Source organism: Capricornis sumatraensis, chromosome 4 (assembly GCF_032405125.1).
Source record: "Capricornis sumatraensis isolate serow.1 chromosome 4, serow.2, whole genome shotgun sequence".
In the NCBI taxonomy this organism is placed as follows: Eukaryota; Metazoa; Chordata; class Mammalia; order Artiodactyla; family Bovidae; genus Capricornis; species Capricornis sumatraensis.
Genome location: NC_091072.1, coordinates 2,898,735 through 2,921,623, shown reverse-complemented (window position 1 = coordinate 2,921,623; position 22,889 = coordinate 2,898,735). Strand labels below are relative to the sequence as shown.

Here is a 22,889-nt window from a genome sequence, read left to right as displayed (position 1 = left end):
AACAGCCCAAACAGGGTGCAGACACCCCGAGACAGATGCTACGCGGGTTAACTGAGAAAGAACGGTGCTCAGCACAGTCACATGTGAGGACTCAGCGTTTCCCTTGCACCTATTTTAGAACAATGTACAACCTATTCAGCAGTACCAGTTATATTTCCTCTGTTACCAGACAGTAAATACTCTGTAGGGTTTTTTGTTATTTTTTCATTTAGGACCCTCCATTCTCATGTAAATAGAACTGTGATCTCAGTATCTTTCACTATCTTAACTTTCTTTGTGTGTATCCCCACAGTGCCTTGTGGGGATATTGGCTAAGCACATTTAACAGACCATAATAAGTAGGCCCAAAGGGTATTTTCATTTATAAATGTATTTAATAAAGAGAAAATAAGGCACAGTATCTGAAATCAGGACTTCCCCAGAAAACGTAGGCTGAGCAAAACCCTAAATTCTCTGCACAGTATCTATTGCAAATGTATTATTATTTAGTTATTGGAATATATCATTTTTCTTTAGGTCTAATTCAATAAAATCAGAAACCGCTCCCCACCCCCCCCAAAAAAAACATGCCTTTGAGTGAATTTCATTACCTTTCTAACATTACCCATTTGTAAAAAGAGCTCAGGCTTTCAGAATTGAAGTATAGGTAACACTTCTCCAATACAATCATTTCTCCAAGCAAAATGTCCATTATTTCCTTGCAACAGAGTAACAGAAATGGCAATTAAAATCAGACATTTTAGTTCCTATTACCTGAAAAATGTAAGCCTGTGCTTCCAAATCTACGAGCTGCCCACTGAAGGCGCTACTGCAGCCAGGCAGCCTCCCAAGCCACTGCCCCGCTCTCGCCTTCTGTGTGCCCTCCTCTCTGAAGCACCGCTCTCCTACTCAGCTGTGACAGACAAACTTGGTACGGTTAACTATGCTGGCGCACCAGCAATAAAAAATGGGCCCTCTTCCACGCTGACTGTAAAAATCTCCATTAAGGAGGCTAATGAACACTAATTCTGAGAAGGAGACTACACAGTCATGCGACTTGTTAAAAGGGAGACCGTGTATTAGGAAACAAGATTTCCACAAAGCTAAAGCCTAACAGAGCAATGTATAAACTATTTATCATTACCAGTTATATATCCTCTTCTACCAGACAGCAAATACTCTGCAGGTTTTTCTTTCTTCATTTAGGACCCTCCATTCTCATGTAAATAGAACTGTGATCCCACTATCTTTCACGATCTTAACTTTCTTTATATCTCCACAGTGCCTTAAATATTGGCTAAGCACATTACTAGACCATAATAAGTAGGCCCAAAGGGTATTTTCAATTATAAATGTCTTTAATAAAGAGAAAATAAGGAGGAGTATCTGAAACCAGGATAGATTATACAAATATGGACTTGGCAACATATGGTGAGAATCCATTACTAAAGATCATTTAGTCTTTCTTAAAGTTTCTGCATAAGGCATACTCATCTTAAGTTGCATAAGGCATACCCATCTTAAGTTTCTCCTAAGTATGTCTCCAAAAAATCAAAAAACAAACAGGCATATTTAAAATTGTTTCCCGTAACAGTATACTTTTTTTCCCATATAAAACTGAGAGTATATGTTCTCTATAAAATCACCCCTAATAAATATAATAATAATGAGACTGAAAGCTGCCCAAGTTTAGGAGAAAAGGCCCGGCTGGAGGAGGGGCGCTGTCCAGGCTGCACCACAGACACGCAGCAGCATCTGAAGCAGCAAACGAGAACGGACAGACGTGGCCTGAAGGAAATCCTGGCGCCTCACAGTATCCATGAAAGCATAAGCGTCTCTAAACTGGCATTAGGTGGAAGAAAATCCGCTGCCTCTTATTATATTTACGTATTCTGAAGAGAACTACTTGCTAAGAAAGCCTTGCCGTGCTGCACTAAGTCGCTTCGGTCGTGTCCGACTCTGTGACCCCAGGGACTGTGGCCCACCAGGCCCCTCTGTCCATGGGACTCTCCAGGCAAGAACACTGGAGTGGGTGGCCGTCTCCTACTGCAGGGATCTTCCCGACCCAGGGATCGAACCCGACTTTCTTACATCTCCTGCACCGGCAGGCGGGTTCTTTTGCTGCTAGCACCACCTGGGAAGCTCCAAGAAAGCCTTCAGGTCCAAGAGAAAGAAACATCAGTTATAAAGAACCAAAAAAAATTTTAATACCATAAAGGTATTCAGATGTTCAATTAGCCTAACCAATGCTTGAAAAGATGCTATAAACTTGCCAAAATAATTATGCCTGAATAGTACAATAATGTTTTTGCTGAGCCAGAGAACGATGTTAAAATTAACATTAAACTATTTCCTTAAAAAGAGCCATTAACTTCAAAATGAGTATATGCTGCTCTTTAGAGGAAATTCAGAGGATCAAATACAAAATAAAGAATCAGGAAGAAGCTGGGGGAGGAGAAACAGGAGGTAGGGTAAGGAGCCCAGTATTTGAGGTCTGATAAGAAAACTGAGGCTTGGAAATTGAATGAAACGTATTTAGAAAAGTGAAATTACAGTATCTGCCATTATACAACTCTTGGAAGCATAAAAAGTAAAGTGCGAGAGCCGATGCACAGTAAGCGCTCAACAAGCGATCACACTAAGCTGCGTGTTCGTGTTGCTGCGTCTTGTGCGGCACACGAAGAACAGTTTTGTTCACCAAAAACCCAAACCGAAATAGTGTCCATTAGAGGCCTTCCTTGTAGTTCTCTTTATTTTTAATTTCACTAGTCATTTGATCTTTTTTATGGATCCATTCAGTGATAACTATTTTCAAGCAAAGCACTTACGGCAAGTTGTAAGAAAATCAGGTTTTAATTGCTTTTATTAACCAACTTATTAACCTAATCTCATTTTAATGGTAACAATTTCATTTTTCTCAGCAGAAAGATGTAGAATGTACTGCTTCACTTTTCAATATGACAATTAACCTTGCTATTCACCTGCAAAGTGCTCCATACTGACAACAGAATAAGATTAGCATCCGCTGAATCGCAGAGGTCTAGTAAAGTGGTGAAGGCTGCTGTTCCTGTGACATTTACATTCATAAGCAAAGAGGCCTGTAAAAGACTGTTTAAAACGCATTTCCAGAAACTTGGTGTTGCTAAGACACCTCAGCTCTGTGGGCTGCTCATGAGATACCGGGCAAGACAAGGTGAGAGCGAGCTGCCACGCTGGCCTCCCGAGGGACGGAGCTCCGCGCACAGGCTGCTCATGTGCAGCTGCGCTGTGTTCGTGGCAGACGACACCCAGTAGACTGGCACAGCGCTACAGGCCATCAGACTCGGGGGGCAGAGCGATGGAGGGGAACAGCGGCAGCTCCCGGGGCGCCAGGAATGTCCTGCTGCTGGCAACACACGCTCTCCCGAACACGCAGACCATCAGCGCCCTCAGGACGCTAACACGCTGATGGGAAAGCAGGGATCACAGGCAGATCACAGAAGTCAGTGTCGGACGGAGAAAGGAGACTGGGCGAGCCGAGGCAGAGTGGTCAGAGCAGCTCAGCGTGCTGGCAGCTGAGCAAAGAACGAAGACCAGGGAGCCAGTCAGGCAGCTTTTGAAAGAAGAGCCATCCAGGCAAAGGACAGAGGCTGGCAGAGACCCCGGGGGGGGCACGCCTGGCACGTCTGAAGAACAGGGAAGAGCCCCTGCAAGAGGCTCAGGAGGCAGCGAGGCCAGGGAGAGGGCTGGGACCTGACTGACCACGCCACAGGCCACGGTGAGGGGAGTCCCAGCAGAAGACGCTCTGACTCCCACCTTGAAAGGACCGTTCTCTCGCACTAAGACCAGACTGCACAGAAGACAGAGGTGGGGCGAGCTGGTGGGAAGCCATGGCATTAATTCAGGCGAGAAAGGGAGATGGCTCAGACGACGAGGAAGGGAGCAGTGTCCAAACTCTAGGTATGTTCATTCTGAAGGCAGGGCTAAAAGAACGTGTGGCCAGGATGAGTGCAGACGGAGAGAGGAAGAAGGAAACCTAGGATGACTCCAGGGCTTCCTGCTACCTGGGGCGGCGGGTGAGCTGCTCTTAACTGAGATGAAGACTGTGGGTGAATTAGGCTCGGACTGGAAAACAGGGGTTCAGTTTTGGACCTGTTTCTCTGTTGAGGTAACTAAGAAATATTCAAATGGAACACTGAACAAGCAGCTAGACATAGAGGTTAAAATTTAAGTGATAGAGTTTTAGAGGCAACTAAGCAAAAATAAATTTTAAACAAGAAATCTTAACTGTTAACATCAACTTGACTAATCAATATAATAAATTTTCACCATTACTAATCTTCATTTAGTACCTCCAAGTAATGCTCCATCAATAAAGGTTACATGAAAAGTGAACGTGGGCAAACGGAGAAAATACTTGGGCTATCCAGTCAGTTTAAATAATCACACCTCAACAATACAGAAGGCTTAATTCAGCCCTCGAGCAGATGTATAACGCTTAGAGGTGAAAACGCCCAAAGACTCTGTCAGGCTGTGTCCGTATCTTTCACTGCAGACACAGTAAGCCTCGCAGATTTCTAACAGCGTCGTAAACAGCTCTATTGTGCACCAAAGAAACAAAACTATTTCGTGACAGGTTTCTTCCCTAAACAAAACAACTGGATCATGCCTGTTTATTAAGGATGACATGGTACAATCAGAACTGAGTACTGATGTTAAATAAGAATATCGCCGTGCAGCTACACACACCACCATACTCAGGCTTTACCCAAGTCAGCCATTTACCTAACAAGAATTTTTTTTGGTTATAAAAGCTAATGCATTTGCACAACTTTAAAACAAAATAAAAAATTGAATCCTGGAAGAATCACTAAGGTCACTGACATGGGGAGAGGCAGGGCTGTCAGTGAAGTGAATGAAGAACGGGAACTATCAGTTAGTAAGGGCTTCCCTGGTGGCTCAGCCAGTAAAGGATCTGCCCGCAATGCAGGGGACCCCGGTTCGATTCCTGGGTCAGGAAGATCCCCTGCAGACAGGATAGGCTGGAGTGGGCACTCCAGTACTCCTGGGCTTCCCTGTTGGCTCAGCTGGTAAAGAATCTGCCCGCAATGCAGGAGAGTTGGGTTTGACCCCTGGGTTGGGAAGATCCCCTGGAGAAAGGAACGGCTACCCACTCCAGTATTCTGGCCTGGAGAATTCCATGGATAGAAGAGCCTGGTGGGCTTCAGTCCATGGGGTAGCAAAGAGTTGGACACAACTGAGTGACTTTCACCATTAATGAAATATGAATATTTAGCCAATTATCCTAACCTTAAATATTAGCAATAAGGTATAAAGGGAAATTACTGAGATGCCTACTCTCCCAGTCAACATCTGCAAAATTTACTTGGTTGCTCTACCATTAATCTACACACACACACACACAGACACACACACACAGACACACACACACACACACACACACACACACATATAAACCAAGGATAAGGCTGGCATCATGGAGCAAGAACCCTATATACATCAAGAAATGGAAACTGGGAAAAAGTGGGAATTATACTTTAAAAGAGGAATAAAAGCTGAAATCATATTAATCAAAGGTTGAGTGTAGTAATAATCTGTTTTCCAACTCCTTTCCAAAGGGCTCATTTAGCACTTCTACACATTTAGAGGATATTACTTCTTTCTTCAAAATCCAATTATCATCAACCAGGGAGGAAGTCTCAGCATACCTTTCAGAACCACCCCTGCCTTATCGCCCAGTAACTCAGCCTGACGCCAAGCTCACAGACACTCCGCAGAACCTGAACCTCCTCTGATCTCTCCTTTTCCCTCTTAGTTCACCTTCTTCCTCTCATGGGCTCTCTTAAATCTCCTTCCAACTCCACTCAATTAATTTGACTAGCATTTTTTTATTCTAAAACTGAATGCTTTCAGTGAAAGAAGCTAGACACAAAAAGCCACACCTTGTAGGATGCCATTTGGGTGACACGTCCGAAGCAGACAAGCCACAGACAAGTCAGTCAGTGGTTGCCAGGGCCTGGCAGTGGGGAGGTGGGGAATGATGGGTCTCGGGATTCGGGTTTCTTGGTGATGAAACGCTCTGGGAGTAGTCTAAGGGCTGAGGCTGCCTGACTCTGAATACGCTAAACCACTGCGTTACGCTCTCCAAAAGGGTGCATATGTCAATTTAACAAAAGATAGTCTCCAAAGATCCTCTGAAGGCATTAGGTAAAAGCCCAACACACCTCACTAACTGAGCACTTCTTTACCAGTCCCTGCATTGCAGACAAAGGCCCTAAACTAATCAGGAAATATTAAACTCAGCATATCCTGTTTCAGAGGGGAGGAAAATGCAAGACCCATTTTAGAAATAGAAAAAATTGAAATTTGAAAGGATATTCCAGCTGCTCAACGAATTCCGTCATGCAGTGCACTTCATGTTCAATGAAACACAACTGGGCAATTTTCCACGCACTCTTCTCTTCCCAACTGCTTCACCAAGCCTGGGCGTTGGCTTTTTTTTTTTGTAATTGATGGATAATTGCCTTACAGTATTATGTTGGTTTCTACCAAATATCAACATGAATCAGCCTTAAGCTTACCCATGTCCCCTCCCACCTGGGTATTGACTGGCTTTTAAAAAGTCTCACCTGAGGTTTTCCTGGGGACAATCAGACCCACCCCTAAGGTTCACCCTGACTATCCCAGCCGCCACTGGTATTTCTTTTAACTGTCACCATACATACAGTCTGCCTCCAACAATTTAACATTATACAACTCTTCATATTTGCACGACACTTTAATGTCCTAGAAGCGCTCATACACATCATTATATTCGATCTTTTCATCATTCTGTGAGTAAGCAGAGCAAGCAAAGATGAAGGACTTGCTCAATTTCTCAGTGGCAGACGCTGGATTAAAATTCAGAGGTTCTGAATCCAGCGAAAAAGAGGCGCTCAAAAGGCTTCTGGTGAATAACAAACAAGACTGCTAGATGAATTATCTTACCATTTTAATAACATCACACTTCTTTTGTATACCACTTGATATTTTTCTCTATTTCGAGTGAGTCAGTCTTATTTCAACAATTAAGATTCTAATCTCTGAAAGTTAAGAATTCCACATCCCCAGAGCACTGAGCCCTTGGAGATGAGGTGATTAAAATGCCGAGCTGCCCGTGTACGCTGAATTTAGTCATATAGACACAGCTGTTAAGCGTATCATGAGAAAAGACAAACTGGAAAACACTGAAAATTTTTTATCTTAAAAAAAGATTTCCCCTCTCCTCACAGGAACCTGTATGAGTGCTTAAAACCAAGCTTAGGTTCATATTATTAATATATATATATATATTTATATTTAACAAATGCTTACAATTCTGTTTATTTACTCCATTGTATAGAAAAGATACTGACCACCAAGCATCTAGGGTCACACATAAGACATCCATGTGTATGCCTAGCATTGTAGAGAAAAAACATTCAGTTCTCTGCCTTAATAACCCCACACCAAGGTAAGAGAAACCCAAGTAAGATGGTAAGTGTTGCAAGAGGGCATCAGAGGGCAGACACACTGAAACCATACTCACAGAAAACTAGTCAATCTAATCACACCAGGACCACAGCCTTGTCTAATTCAACGAAACCAAGCCATGCCTGTGGGGCAACCCAAGATGGGCGCGTCATGGTGGAGAGGTCTGACAGAATGTGGTCCACTGGAGAAGGGAATGGCAAGCCACTTCAGTATTCTTGCCTTGAGAACCCCATGAACAGTAGGAAAAGGCAAAATGATAGGATACTGAAAGAGGAACTCCCCAGGTCATTAGGTGCCCAATATGCTACTGGAGATTAGTGGAGAAATAACTCCAGAAAGAATGAAGGGATGAAACCAAAGCAAAAACAATACACAGTTGTGGATGTGACTGGTGATAGAAGCAAGATCCGATGCTGTAAAGAGCAATACTGCATAAGAACCTGGAATGTCAGGTCCATGAATCAAGGTTCCAGTGGTCATGTGTGGCTGTGAGAGTTGGACTGTGAAGAAGGCTGAGCGCCGAAGAATTGATGCATTTGAACTGTGGTGTTGGAGAAGACTCTTGAGAGTCCCATGGACTGCAAGGAGACCCAACCAGTCCATTCTGGAGATCAGCCTTGGGATTTCTTTGGAAGGAATGATGCTAAAGCTGAAACTCCAGTACTTTGGCCACCTCATGCGAAGAGTTGACTCATTGGAAAAGACTCTGATGCTGGGAGGGATTGGGGGCAGGAGGAGAAGGGGACGACCCAGGATGAGATGGCTGGATAGCATCACGGACTCGATGGACGTGAATCTGAGTGAAGTCCAGGAGTTGGTGATGGACAGGGAGGCCTGGCGGGCTGCAATTCATGGGGTCGCAAGAGTGGGACACGACTGAGCGACTGAACTGAACTGAACTGAATGCAAAAAATATTGAGTGCCTCCTACACGCAATATACCATATTGAGAAGATAGTGAATTACATGTCATATGCTTCACCATCCTCAAAACAAATGAAGACAGTAAGTGCATATAACCCTTATAAATAATGGTAACTGCACAACGGCTAACAACCCCTGAGCCCTATGAGCCGGGGCCTGCTCCTGAGTCCTTTACACACACAACTCACACAATCCTCACAGACTCATGGCATTTTACAGGTGAGGGAACTGAGAGAAACCACAGAGCTAGACCAAGAGGATAGACGTATAAAACCTAGGCATCCCTGCCGCAGGAACGGCTGCGCAGTACTGCCTCTCTGACCCGAAGCGGCGCAAGCTGCGGGCGTGCGGGGGCAGAGTCAGCGAACGAAGGGACGTCTGAGCGAGGCCCTGAGGTCCCGGTAGAAGACGTGGGGAAAGGCTACGCCCGGGTGCCGGGGGTGCGTGCGCTGTGGGCGTGCGGGGGACAGAGAGGCACGTAATGAAGTGAGTCTGAGCAACGCCCTGAGGTCCCAATAGGAGACGTGGGAAAAGGCTACGCCCAGGTGCCGGGGGTGCCAGGTGCGCGCGCTGCGGGCATGCAGGGGACACAGAGTCACGAAGTGACGTCTGAGCGAGGCCCTGAGGTCCCAGTAGTTGACATGGGGAAAGGCTATGCCCGGGGGCCGGGGGTGCGGGGGTGCCGGGGGTACGGGGATGGCGGGTGCGCGTGCGCTGTGGGTATGCGGGGGACACAGTCACGAAGTGACGTCTGAGCGAGGCCCTGAGGTCCCGGTAGAAGACATGGGGAAGGGCTATGCCCGGGTGCCAGGTGCTGCTGGGTCTGACCTCTGCACACCTGCATGCAGGCAGGAACAGCCACAGGCCAGGCCAGCCGCACACCCACAGGAAGCGTCCGTGAGGACCGCGGCGCCACCCGTGCTCCAAGAGCAGCCTGTGCTGGTCCCCTCGTACGGCAGCCCTGACGGCTCTTTCTCGGCGCGGGAAGCGAAGACCCGGGCGTGCTGACCACACTCACTCTGTGCTCCCAGAGGATGGGAGCCACATGCAAACTCACAGACCGCCAGCAGTGGCTTCTCCAGGGAGGAAGGCACTCGGTAAGAACAAACGACGACAGGGGCACACCCCGCTGCGGTCAGTCCGCAGTCACGCGGCTGCGAGTTCTCAAAAGTCTCCCTGATTACGTGGTCCCTGAGCCTGACCGGCTAGCGTTCAGATGGGCAGGACCTCGCACCCCAAAGGGAAAAGGCATGCCTTCCTGAGCCCAATTACGGAGTCTGCGTGAAAAGGTAATGTGAATCATCTTGGAAAATTATAAAAGAATTCCTCTGGAAATCTCAATGCAACGTGATGGTCTTTATTCACTTATTACTTTCCTGGTGGGAAAGTAATTACAATCTTCACTGTTGCTGTTTAGTCCCTAAGTCGTGTCAGACTCTTCTGTGACCCCACGGACTGCAGCCCACCAGGCGCCTCTGTCCGTGGAATTTTCCAGGCAAAAATACTGGAGTGGGTTGCCATTTTCTTCTGCAGGGGATCTTGTCGACCTAGCCATCACACCCGTGTCTCCTGCGTCTCCTGCACCAGCAGGAGGGTTCTTTACCTCTGAGCCATCAGCCAGCAATTACAGTGTTACTCCACTTTTCATTCACTTAAAATTTTCATTCATAATTTAATTTTTTCCTTCTGGCTGAGTCACATGTAGGATCCTAGTTCCCTGACCCAGGACCAAACCCATGCCCCTGGCAATGGATGTGGCATCCTGACCACTGGGAAGCCCCAAGGACCACCAGGAACCAAGGCCCACCAACCTCTTCACACACCTCCCCATATGCGTGCGCAAGCACACACACACACACACACGCACCCCTCCCTCCCCCAAGAGCCAGCTCCTCCGCCTCCTTCAGGCTCCTCCTTCTCCCTACTCCAAACCCATGGTTCCAGACGGCCTCACCTTGGGTCCCCTTCTTTCCCCACACCCTTTCCATACACAGATGCCTCCACTTCCGTGGATTTAAATATCTTTACGATGACAACTTTGAACTGGTATTTCCAGCTCACATCCGGCCGCCTGTCTGACGTCTCCACCTGGAAGTGCTAAGTCGCTCCCAGTTAACTCAGCCAGAAGAGGCCTCCGAGCCCGCTCCCTCCGCAGTCCTCCCAGGAACAGGCGCCTTCCTCTCCCCAGCAGCCTCAATCCCAACCAGATTCCTCCCACACCCCCACCTCTGCCGTCACCCCAAGCCCCACCACTTCTCCTGCAAGACACATCCCAGTCCAGCCTAGAATGCTGTCCTGCCTCCGCGACAAACAGCCGGCCTCCAGCCCAGAAGCCTCATGAGAATCAAACCGGCTCAACTAGGGCCAGCCTCACTTTGCACTCGCGCCTTGGACACCCCCATCCCAGGCAGGCTCCCCAGCACCCGCATCCCCTGCCTGCTCCCCGACAGCAGAGCCAGGGGCCTCCTCACCTCTGGAACTCACACCGTGTCCCCTTCCGCTCTCCGTTTAGATGTCAGAGGACAGGTAGGTCCCACACTAAAACCCGTCCCTTGCGTGCTGTCTCATCTGTTCCCTGCCCCTCCCTCCCCAAGCAGTCCTGGATGTCTGCAGTGACCTCCCAGTCTGCCTTCCCAGGAACGCCTAAGCACCAGCCGGGCTAGACGCCCCTTCGTCTTATTGGGACAAACTGTGGCCCCAACACAGGGCCGACCACACAATCGGCTCTTAGAAAACATTTGTTTGGTGTTAAACGACTATTCCTGGAGGAGGGCATGGCAACCCACTCCAGGATTCTTGCCTGGAGAATCCCATGGACAGAGGAGCCTGGTGGGCTACAGTCCACCGGGTCGCAAAGAGTCAGAGACGACTGAGCGACTATTAATTGCAAAATACACCCTACTCAGCTTATTTATTACTCACTTAACCTAATAATAGCTGTTTTTGGAATACAACAGCGCCTTACACACTCTTATTCAAGAACCTAAGTTTATTTTGCCATTTCTGCGCACCGATACCGTTCTGAGCCTATTTACAGGCTTGCCTATTAATCTCTGGCGAGTGCTTTGTCAAGCATGAAGGTTATTCTTATCCCTGTGACAAACCCTTGCTCTTTAACAACACGGCAGTGTGCACGCCTGCCCTCTCCTCCCTCATCTCAATAAGCACTAATCCGAAGCTGTAGGGGTCAGGGTGTGAGGAGACCCCCTTTCCCAAGCCTCCAGCAGACCGCAGGGCATCAATACGCCAGCCCCTGACTCCGCCCACCTTATGAAGTGAATGTTGCAAGCACACAAACACCTGCTCTCCTACCCGGACAAGCGTGCTGACTCAAATTCAGTCTCTGCTTTGCAGACTAGTCAAAGCTCCCGAGCTGGACCTCCCAGCTCATGGGGTCTGACCACGGAGGAACAGAAGGTCACTGGGTGCATTTACATGTGTGTCCAACTGAATACCCATCTGACCACCTTCCGCACGGAAGAGTAAAAACCTGCTCAACCTAAGTTTACCATCTCCAAAATCCACTGTCAGGAGTCCCCAGTTGACTGATTACAAAGCTATACGAAATCTGGTCACGTCTCCAGGCAAACCCCTGCTTCCTAAAAAGATGGCAAACAGGGGAGTAATAGAATATCCCGAGTACGGAGAATGATGACGTCAGAAACCACGCACAGCCTACTCCCCATCAGTCCCCAGTCCACAGACCCACACCTCTGGCGAGCGCGAAGACGGGAAGAGCTGTTCAACGATTTTCCCTTGCTTTAAACACATCTGGCTTGTATGTAATGTGAAAAAGGAGAAAGAATCAATGGGACAGCTACCACTTGTTAGACAGTCACCACACCCATATTTACATATTTGGGGAGGCTGCCCTGAATTTATTACTTAAAACATTCTATACGTTATTCCAAATACTAACTATAATCCATACTCCATGGTTCTTAAATGCTGTATTTTCACCTTAGATGACATAGGAAATTATTAATTTCCCATTAATGCATGTAATTAAGAATGGAATAGGTCTGCTACACAAATATTCTTCATCTATCATCCTTTTCTTATATATTTGAAAGTTGTAAATAGACAAAGAAATAAAAGCCTCACTTACTAATTCATATATAGAACTTATAACAAATAAACGAGCTGTTTTAAATAAAACAGCCAGGCCAATAAACTACACAAATTATGAACCACAGGCTCCAAGAAGGCAAAGGAGAGAGAGAAACTGACTCGCAATCCACAGATGAGGAAGACGAAGCCGAGTGCAGTGGCTGGGAAACACGTCCCAGCACTACCTTGCAACTGAGACCTGAAAACTCCTCTGAAATAAGCAAACGGAGTCATTTTTAACTCCTCCAGAGAAGGGGCACACACTACCTACCTCCCGAGTCGTCCATTATTTCTCTGGACAGCCCTGGACGAAGATGAACCCTTGGTATCAAGAAGGAAATGGTTTCCTTCTGATTTAACACAGCAGCGCTAGTTCCACACCCTGAAACCCCATGGAGTAAGGCGAGTCCCTCTTCCGTTTTCTGGCTCTGAAAACAGCTAAACAGAGCTCCGGTGCCCCTCACTCCCCCAGACGGGGTAACTCCAGCTCCTTCCCAATGCCATTCCTGATCGCAGATAAGACTTCCAATCTTCCTTGTTAGTATCAATGGTGTCTATATTTTCTACGTGTATAAACACATCCGTTCTGTCAATGAAATCAGCAACACATCGCCTGTCAGAACTGAATGCTAGACTGGGCTTCGTCACGAAGCTGTGTCCTCGTCAAAGTGCTGACTTCTCTCTGGTTGGAGGGAGGCCAGACCATACGCTTTTCTGTTTCAAAATCCTATGAGTCCACCTAAAAACAATGCTTTCAATGTCACTTTCACTTTGTTAAATAAAAATTAAAAAATTTTAACCATACTATATATATTAATATTTATACTGGTCTTTTACTTAATTAAAGGCATTTTGTGTGATGCTCTAAAAAATACGTTAGGGGTCGCTGACTCTTAGAAAATAATAGTGGTTGGTAAGAAGGGTGGGGAAAGACAAACGCTTAACTGTAAGTACCCTTAAAAAAACTCAAAATAACTTGCTAGCTTAGTCTCACCTAATGTTAAAGTGAAGCATAAACGTAAGCTAAAGAAGTGTTCATTTTTCTGAGTCCGTATTATGTGACACAGTAGTTCCTAGTCACCTATGGTCACCTAAATTTAAATTAAATTTTAGTAAAATTATAAATTAGTTTAATCAGATTAGCTGTCTTTCAAGTGCTAAATAGCTACTGTGCTGGATGCCAGATACAGACCACTTCCATCCTAACAGAAAGTTCTGTGAGTCAGTGCTGTTCTAGACCACTCTCCTGTGTCTATTCTGCAAAAGGAAATCAGCACAGCAAAGGCTCAAATCACCTGAGCTCTAAAGCCTGAAACCTCAGTTCTGCACCGTACTGCTGTATAACCTTGAACAAGTGATTTAACCTGTTGGAGCCTGTCTTCCCACCTATAAAATACTATCTAAAACGAGTGCCTCCCTCCTGGAGAGTCATGAAGATTAAGTGAGACAACGCTGGGAAACTACAGACCATAGATGGGCAGCACCCATAGATGCCAGCTTCCTAGTACCGCAAGTGTATCCGTTCCCCCACGGGTCCACCGAACGTCAAATGAGTGCAAAGATTTGACGTCTAGAGATTAAAGAAAGAATTCTCAGCCAACTGGGTAAGTCAGACAAAGGAGTTATAACATCAGGAGACCTGAGGGCAGTGGGGTGCGGAAGGGGAAGCAAGGCGGAGACTGGCTCGGGCACCAGGGCACCCTTCTTCGGATGGTTCCGAATCACTGCCAGGCCTCCTCTTCCTCGTGCAGAGAGTGGAGGAAAGGAGGAAGTGTGCACGCGTGCTCAGATGCTTCGTCCTGTCTGACTCTCTGCGACCCATGGACTGCAGCCTACCAGGCTCCTCTGTCCAAGGGATTCTCCAGGCAAGACTACTGGGGTGGGCTGCCATGCCCTCCTCCAGGTATCATCTTCCTGACCCAGGGATTGAACTCATGTCTCCTGTGTCTCCTGCATTGCAGGCAGATGCTCCGACGGCTGAGCCACCAGGGAAGCCCAGAATAATATGCTGCTTCTACCCAAATAAGGGCTCCCCTGATGGCTCAGCTGGTGAAGAATCTGCCTGCAATGCTGGAGACCCCAGTTCAATCCCTGCGCTGGGAAGGTCCCCTGGAGAAGGGAAAGGCTACCCAGGCCAGTATTCTTGCCTGGAGAATCCCATGAATTGTATAGTCCATGGGATCGCAAAGAGTCGGGTACAACTGAGCAACTTTCACTTCACCCAAGTATGGAATTCATTATACCTTTAAAGGATCCTATTAAGTCCCTAACTTAAAATATACAGACATTCTAAGTAAACAGTTCCAAATGAACATTTACAAAAAGCATAGTCAGAAAGCTAAAGGTGGTAACATTAAAAAATCAAACAATGCTCTTAAAAGAAAAAATACTAATAAGTATCGTTTGACTTGCTATTTGCAAAAATGCTTAGTTGATAGAAGATACTGAAGCCAACGAATAGTAATAATCACAGTAAAGAAAATGCTTTGGGCACACTAAAGAATCGCTTTCAGGACATCTTAAAGACACAACAGCTATGGGAACTAGAATATTATCTGCTAGACAGTAACACGACACTTGCTATCAAAAGTGCTTAAGTAGTAAATCTGAAATAATAACCAGTTATAAAACCGGGCAAACTAAAATAAGTGATAAAATGTTCTATTGCTGTTATAAAGTGTAATCCCTTTGTGATCAGTTAATATATGTTTTTTCAGACATTCTTATACCGTTCTTAAAGCAGCAAAGATTAGAAAAAAAGCAAAAGAAAATCAGAAGCCACAAATAATGGGCACAAAACTCAGTTTATCACTCAACATTTTCCCTTACTACGAAATAAAAATCTACTACGAAATCTATGGTTAAAGGCAGATGCTGAAAAAGAAGATCTTGGAGTCAGAAAGTAAGGAATTTTTCCGGTAGTTTTATTGAGACAGTGACGTCTTCCCCAAGCTCAGCGTTACAGTAAAGGTACTGAAGCAACCGACTGCGCCCGGACCGCACCGACTGCCAAGGGCCCCTTGCGGCCGTGTTGGTTGTGTCCCGGGTGAAAAGTCAGCTTTGAGGTGAAGCGAAAAGAAGGCCACGCATACATTCTCGGTGGTAATGAAAGAGCACACTGCGAATATCAAAGAAGGTACAGAAACAAGGATACAAACAGGTGAAGCTCCCGAAACTCTGCTCTGCCAAAGGAAGGTCCGGCCGACCGTGCTCCTGAGGGCTGCAGCACTGTCCACACCCGCCACCCCCGCGGCATCCCCAGCCCGCAGGCCCCGCACGCGCTCCAGGGTCCTGAGCACTTCCGGCAACCCAGACGTCAGTCAATAAAGACTTCTGTCCTCGGAGAGTCTATGCAAAACCGCTCAACACGTGGAGTCAAGAACTCAAAGGAGTGAATGAACAATACTCCTCAATTATCTCCACTAAAGAAAGGAGACATGGATATGAAAAATTCAGCATCCTACGTAACTCAGGGACTCAGCATATACTTAAATTCTATGACTCCTCGTAAGAGGCACTCCAGCATGCTGCTGCCCCGGGCCTCCCTGGAGGCTCAGATGGTAATGAACCCGCCTGCTATGCGGGAGACCTGGGTTCGATCCCTGGGTTGGGAAGATGCCCTGAAGGAGGGCATGGTAACCCACTCCAGTGTTCCTGCCTGGAGAATCCCATGGACAGAGGAATTTGGCGGGCTACAGCCCACAGGGTCACAAAGAATCGGACTCGGCTGAGTGACTAAGCACACAGCGACTCCTCAGAAGAGGCATTCCAGCATTCTGCTAACAGAAACGCATTCACGTCATCTTTCGGTTATCCAGACTGTTTATTTACTAATAATCTGCCCTGCTCCAAAAAGACTGAGGTGGCTTTTAAAAAAACGTATGCAGTATAAAATACAAGATGATGAGAAGATATAAGGTGGGAAAAAAGAGTAAGAAAATAAAACAGAACCAGAGGTCAGGTTTCTACCAAATGCAGCTAGTTGCTAACGCTGAAGGATACACAAGGCCATCAGCTTTAGGGTCACGGAGTCGAGAGGGAAGCAGACCCCTTTTAAGAGCCGCAGTCTACAGATACTGGCAGTCTCTGCCAACAGCACCATCATGTCCCTGGTCTTGGTCCTTTAAGCATTTTATGTTTTCTCTCTCAGTTAGTTTCAACCGTATCTACAGGACTAGGAACTCCGTCTGAGTACCTTCTTGCAACCTACTTTTTCCTACCACAGATCTAACAGGAAGCCCTCAGTGAATACTGAGGTGTAGGGGAACATGACAAACAATCAGGCTGAAGAACAGGGAAAAACAATTTGGCATTAAAAGTGCAGACACAGAACTGCAAACTATTCAAATGTAAAAAAAATCCTTTACCTGGCTCACGGCCAGTGACAACATAGCACAAACATATACACTCATACAAACACACGACAGGAGAGTGTCACAGAAATCACACTACTCAAATAATTACTTTTCAGAGTGTTCCAACTAATTATTGTTTCATGGGATTCAGAAATTTAAATCAAGCACAGTACCTACAATATACTGGATCGCCCTGCATGTCGATTTTTTTGGTTTTTTTTTTTAACTAAACCACATGTACCTAGCCACATGTTTAATGTATTTCTCTATCTACTCACACATTTGGAAAAATAAAGGATGAATGATCAGAAAACCTGGGTTTAAATGCAAACCAACCATTTCTAGTTGTGCAATCCTGAGCAAGTTACTTAATTCCAGAAGCCTCACAAAGAAAAGACTAAACTGCATCATACATAAAAATCCTTTAAAAACTACAAAATGCTACATAAATATTATTATAATGACCAAAAGAAGGAAAACAATTAGTGACAGCAGACTTTTACATTGGTGGCTCTCTGTAGAAATCACACCTATACAGATACAATCCCTAGTTTCTATCTCAATGCCTTCCTGTTCTATGATATAGTTTTGAGAGACATTAACTCTCAAAACTTCCCCCAATTACTGTTTCAGCTACTAGGGTCTGGAACACAGACTTTCCTCTAGTAAGTGGCTCTCATCAACAGCAAGATGAAACAGTGGTAAGGCGCATGTCCAGTCACAATCTCCTCTATTCTGGGAATGCCTTAACTGATGAGTTAAAACAATGAAAAGCAAATCTTCAGCACTTACAGCTTCTGATTCAAAACCTACTACAGAGCTCCAGGCGGCTCAGCAGCAAAGAACCCACCTGCCAGTGAAGGAGACACGAGTTCCATCTCTAGGTCGAGAAGCTCCCCTGGACAAGGAAATGGCAGCCCATTCCAGTACCCCTGCCTGGGAAAGCGCATGGACAGAGGAGCCTGGCGGGCTACAGTCCATGGGGTTGCGAAGAGTCAGACATGACTTAGCAACTAAATAAGAAAAATCAAGACTGTGGTACAGGCCTAACAACAGACATAGATCAGTGGAGTAATACTGAGTTCAGAAAGAAACCTTCACATTTACGATCCACTGACTTTTCAACAGGATATGAAGACAATTCAATGGGGAAATGGGTCTTTGTATCGGTGGTGCTGAGATAACTGGGTATCTACAAGGAAAGCATGAAGCTGGACCTGTAGCTCACACCATACACTAAATGGATCAGACACCAAAATATAAAAGCTAAAACTAAAAAACTCTTATTAGAAAAATGTAGGCAAAAATCTTCTTAATCTTGGAATAAGCAATGGTTTTACAGAAATAACAGCAAATATGCAAAGTAACAAAAAAATAGTTAACTGGACTTCATCAAAATTGAAAACTTTTATGCTTTAAAAATAACTATCAAGAAAGTGAAAACACTATCCGCAGAATGAAAGAAAATATTTGCAAACCACGTATCTAATATGGGACCTGTAGTCAAAATAAATAAATAGTACTTACAACTCAACAATACAACTTAAAAATTGTCACAGAACTTGAATAAACATTTCTCTAAACAAGACACAAAAATGTACCTGATACATATGAAAGGATAGTCGTCAAGATCATTATTCAACAGAGTAACAAATATCCAGACCACAGTGAGGCAGTACTTCACATGGACAAGGAGGCCCATCATTAAAAGACAGACAGTAACAGCTGCTAAGGCTGTGGAGAAACTGCAACTCTGATACACTGCTGTTAGGAGGGTAAAATGGTGCAGCCACCCTGCACAGAGTCTGGCAGTTCCCCAAAGGGTTAAACACACTTAGTGTTTGACCCAGCAATTCTACTCCTAGGTCTATCTATACCCAAGAGAAATGAAAACAAATGTCCGCACAAAACCTTGTACACAAATGTTCACAGCAGCATTATTCACAATAACCACAAAGTGGAAACAATCCAATCTTCCATCAACTGATGAACAGATAAATAGGATGTAATACAGCCATACAATGGAATATTATTCAGAGTCAAAAATAAAAGTACCGATGACTGCTACAACATGGATGAATCTTGCAAACACTATGCTTCATGAAAAAAGCCAGTCACAAAAGACTACACACAGTATGATTCCATTTGTACAAAATGTCCCAAAGGCAAATTTATAGAGACAGAAGTAGACCAGTGGTTGCCAAGGGCTGGGTGGTGGTAAAACTGGGAGGAAATGGGAAAGGAGTGATTGCTAAAAGGTGTGGTGTATCTTTTGGGGTGACCTGACTGCAAAATTGATTGTGACAGATATAAAGCAGTGAATACGCTAAAATTCACTGAAATTTACACTTCAAATTACATCAATAAAGCTATTACAATTAAAAAGTAAAGCAGAGCCTGTGTTCAATGAGTAGATAATTGAAACATAGCAATAAAAGTAAAAACTGCTAATATAACTGAACTACATTCTCTTATGTATTTTCTCCTTTTATTTGCTCAAATAGTAAATCAAAAATCAAAATCCAAGCGAATCATTTTACCACAGTCTCTATTTTTAAAAAGTAGCAAGGATCTCTGTCATTTCCATGCTTATCAAGCTAATATAAATTTGGGTAGTATCAGATCATAACAGAATTTGAATCTAGCTTCTGTGCAATAGAGACACAGGTTATCCTCAGGATGACAGAAACTTTTATTTTAATTCAGAAATTTTTCTAGCTAGCTGCCAGTTTCCCACTAGCACTGAGGAAATAGAAATGAACACACCAGCACATTTGCAGATTATGAGTCTGCATTTTTGACGACTGTGCGGAATCCTCAAAGTCACGGCACAGTCATCTACAAGCTAAGCTGGTGTGCAGGTCACTGAGGCAGTGAGCAACTGCAGCCACCAGCCAGCACCTCCAACTCAGGGGTGGGACCAACACATGGGCACCTGCAGAGGCCTCAGAGAGAGCCCATCAAATGCTGCGGGCCAATTACGTTCTCATGGCACAAACTGAGACTTAGCAAAGCGCCTCTACCATTTACAGAGAATACTCAAAGTATATCACCAAATTTCGCCCAGATTATGTACACATTCCTATGCCTATGATCCTACACACCCTACAATTTTGTGAATAGAAGCTTTTTTCTTAGATAAATCATAAAGTTTTGGTTTTAAATAGTAATTGTTATAAAACAACTTAATCCAGCCTAAAAATAAAAAAAAAAAACGTATTACTGCACTTTTACCTCAAAAACAATGACCAAAAAAAGTGAAAAGAAACCCAGAAACTGTATAGGCAGATATTTCCTATACAAAGAAATAACGGATCATCAAAATATTTTGTGCATAATCTTAAAAGAGGTAAGTCTGCTGGAAGCCTTGGCGGGGGTGGGGAAGACCTTGGACGATACTACAGCAGAAGACAAACACACGCTGGTTCCTGTACTGTGAACTCAGAGTCGCTTAGCGGACACCGCAGGAGATCCACTGGAGTTCCGAGGTCCCATCTCTAACCCGACACAACCACAGAACGGGGCTGCACTACCGCCTCAGTTCTAGGAAAGAAGACTAAAGCACAGTCCAGTGGAACGCGATACACACGCACCCTCACCGAGACCCCGCGGAGGTCACACCCTTCTCTGCTCTGACCGCCTGAGCTCACCGAGGCGCCTGCACACACTCTCCATCCGTGGCAAGGAGCTGGCCCGCCCAAGCCCCCAAAGGGCAGGGCTGAGAGAGGCAGCTGTCCTGGGAAAGGGCACTCAGAGGGAGACGAGGTGGGCGGGACTCTGACTCTCTTCGGCAGATGCGTTCAGTTTACCACACTTCTATAAACTCCTTACAGTCATTCACACACACGCGAAGGCAGCACAGAACTTTTAAAAATCAACTACAGAGGCATTGTTGACTTTGTGCCAAAAATAAACCAAACCAGTTATGTTCTAACTTCTCCTTCTGAAGACAGTTATTGCAATTCACTAAAATATAGCTGGGCAGATTTACTGTAAACCCCAATTATTTGACACCACAAAATGCAAAGACCACGGTAACCCTCTTCAGGAGCCAGCGCATGGCTGCGGGTGTGAGGGGCGGGGCCCGCAGGGTGCGTCGACGTTAGGGGCGGGGCCCACATGGCCGCCGATGCGAAGGGCGGACCCCACATGGCCGTGGACGTGAGGGGCGGGGACCGCAGGGAGCGTCGACGTGAGGGGCGGGGACCGCAGGGAGCGTCGACGTGAGGGGCAGGGCCCACAGGGAGCTTCGATGTGAGGGGCGGAGCTCGCATGGCAGTCGATGTGAAGGGCGGGCCCCGCATGGCCCTTGACGTGAGGGGCGGGGCCCACAGGGAGCACCGAAGTGAGGGGCAGGGCCCGCATGGCCTTCAACATGAGGGGCGGGGCCCACAGGGAATGTCAACATGAGGGGCGGGGCTCGCAGGGAGCGTGGACGTCAGGGGCAGGGCTCACATGGCCGTGGACGTGAGGGGCGGGGCCGACGTGGCCGTCAATGTGAGGGGCAGGGCCCGCAGGGAGCACCGACGTGAGGGGCAGGGCCCTGGACGTGAGGAGCAGGGCCCGCAGGGGACGTCGACGTCAGGGGCGGGGCCCACATGGCCGTCAATGTGAGGGACCGGGCTCACATGGCCGTGGACGTGAGGGGCAGGGCCCGCAGGGAGCACCGACGTGACGGGCAGGGCCCGCAGGGGGCGGCAGGATCCCCCACTTCCAGGCAGCCCAGCACAGAGGACCCTCTGCCACAGGAGAGCCACAAACATGAAGAGGAGCACGACCTTCGTCTCTGCCTGATCAGTCCATCAGCTATCTGAGGATCAATCAAAGAAGCTGCACCGGTAGTCCTTGTTCTGAAGCAATCTGAGCTATCCAATCTTCACATGGATAAAAGGATTTCACTGAAAGTTTCCATAAGCCAGCAAATCCACCGAACAAGGCATCTTTCTACAATGTTACATGTCAGTATCTCAATAAAACTGGGGGGAAAAATATAGCTGAGTAGGTTTCTTTCTTGAAACTGAGGGGCTAATTATATGAGACATCTACCTTTTTAATGAAAAACTATTACAAATATTTTCCTTGCACAACCAGTACACTTTAACTAAGGCTCAATGAAAAAGTAAACCCCCAAATTTCCATAGTTAAGCGTTTCTTTTTTTGATTAAGCAGAACTATGATCTAACCATTTTAGTTAAGGAATAACCATTATGTAATTTTTTTCCTCAGAATTTTCAGTTTCCATGCACATTTATAATATATTGGTTTAATCTAAGTTTAATTATTATCTGTAATAAGTCAAAGCTAAATTAGAGTAATGCACCAGGAAATAATATATCTGATAGCAAAACTGCAAACTCTAATCACTGCATATTATACATGGGTTACATTCATCGAAAATGAGCCCTAAACAAGCTCATTAAAACAAAGCAATTTGTTTATTTTCTCAATAATCTGTTTTCAAAGTTTAAGCAAGTAAGTGTATAAACTAAGTTCACATATCTACCTTTTCAGTTGTTTGTAAAAAGCTAACAGAAATATGTGGTAATACACGGTTGTTTTTTTTTAAAGATTCAAACATTAAAACAAATACTACCCTATGAAACAAGAGACTTTAATTCAAACTGAAGGTTTTCCACAAATCAATCCATTTACACGAACTGGCCACCAAAGCTTAAAGATGTGACATCTGAAACAGCTCTGATGTAACACAGCCTGAGTGTGACCAAAACACCCGACTACTCAACAGCTTCTCCTAACCAAGAATCATTTGTTCTAGTTGAGTGAAATATTCTTTGAACATTAATACTACAAGTTTATATACTCTATGTAACTCTCATGTAAAGAACTATAATAAATTCACTACAAACATTAAGTCTTATTAGAATTTTTCCTACACAAAAATGGCTGTCAATTAGCCATATAGCCACCTACAAATTTTTCACTTCCATTAATACCCAGAGCTGTTACTTTGCTTTCATATTAAGTTCAGTAAAGTCAGAAATCATAGCAA

The 22,889-nt window shown here is 45.5% G+C and overlaps 1 protein-coding gene across 1 annotated transcript in view; it reads right to left on the bottom strand.

Moving 5' to 3' along the window:
- LOC138078313 (ubiquitin-conjugating enzyme E2 E2) overlaps positions 1-22,889 on the bottom strand; it is a 363,968-nt gene that overhangs the window by 324,628 nt on the left and 16,451 nt on the right. The gene's annotated exons all lie outside the window — the stretch shown is intronic.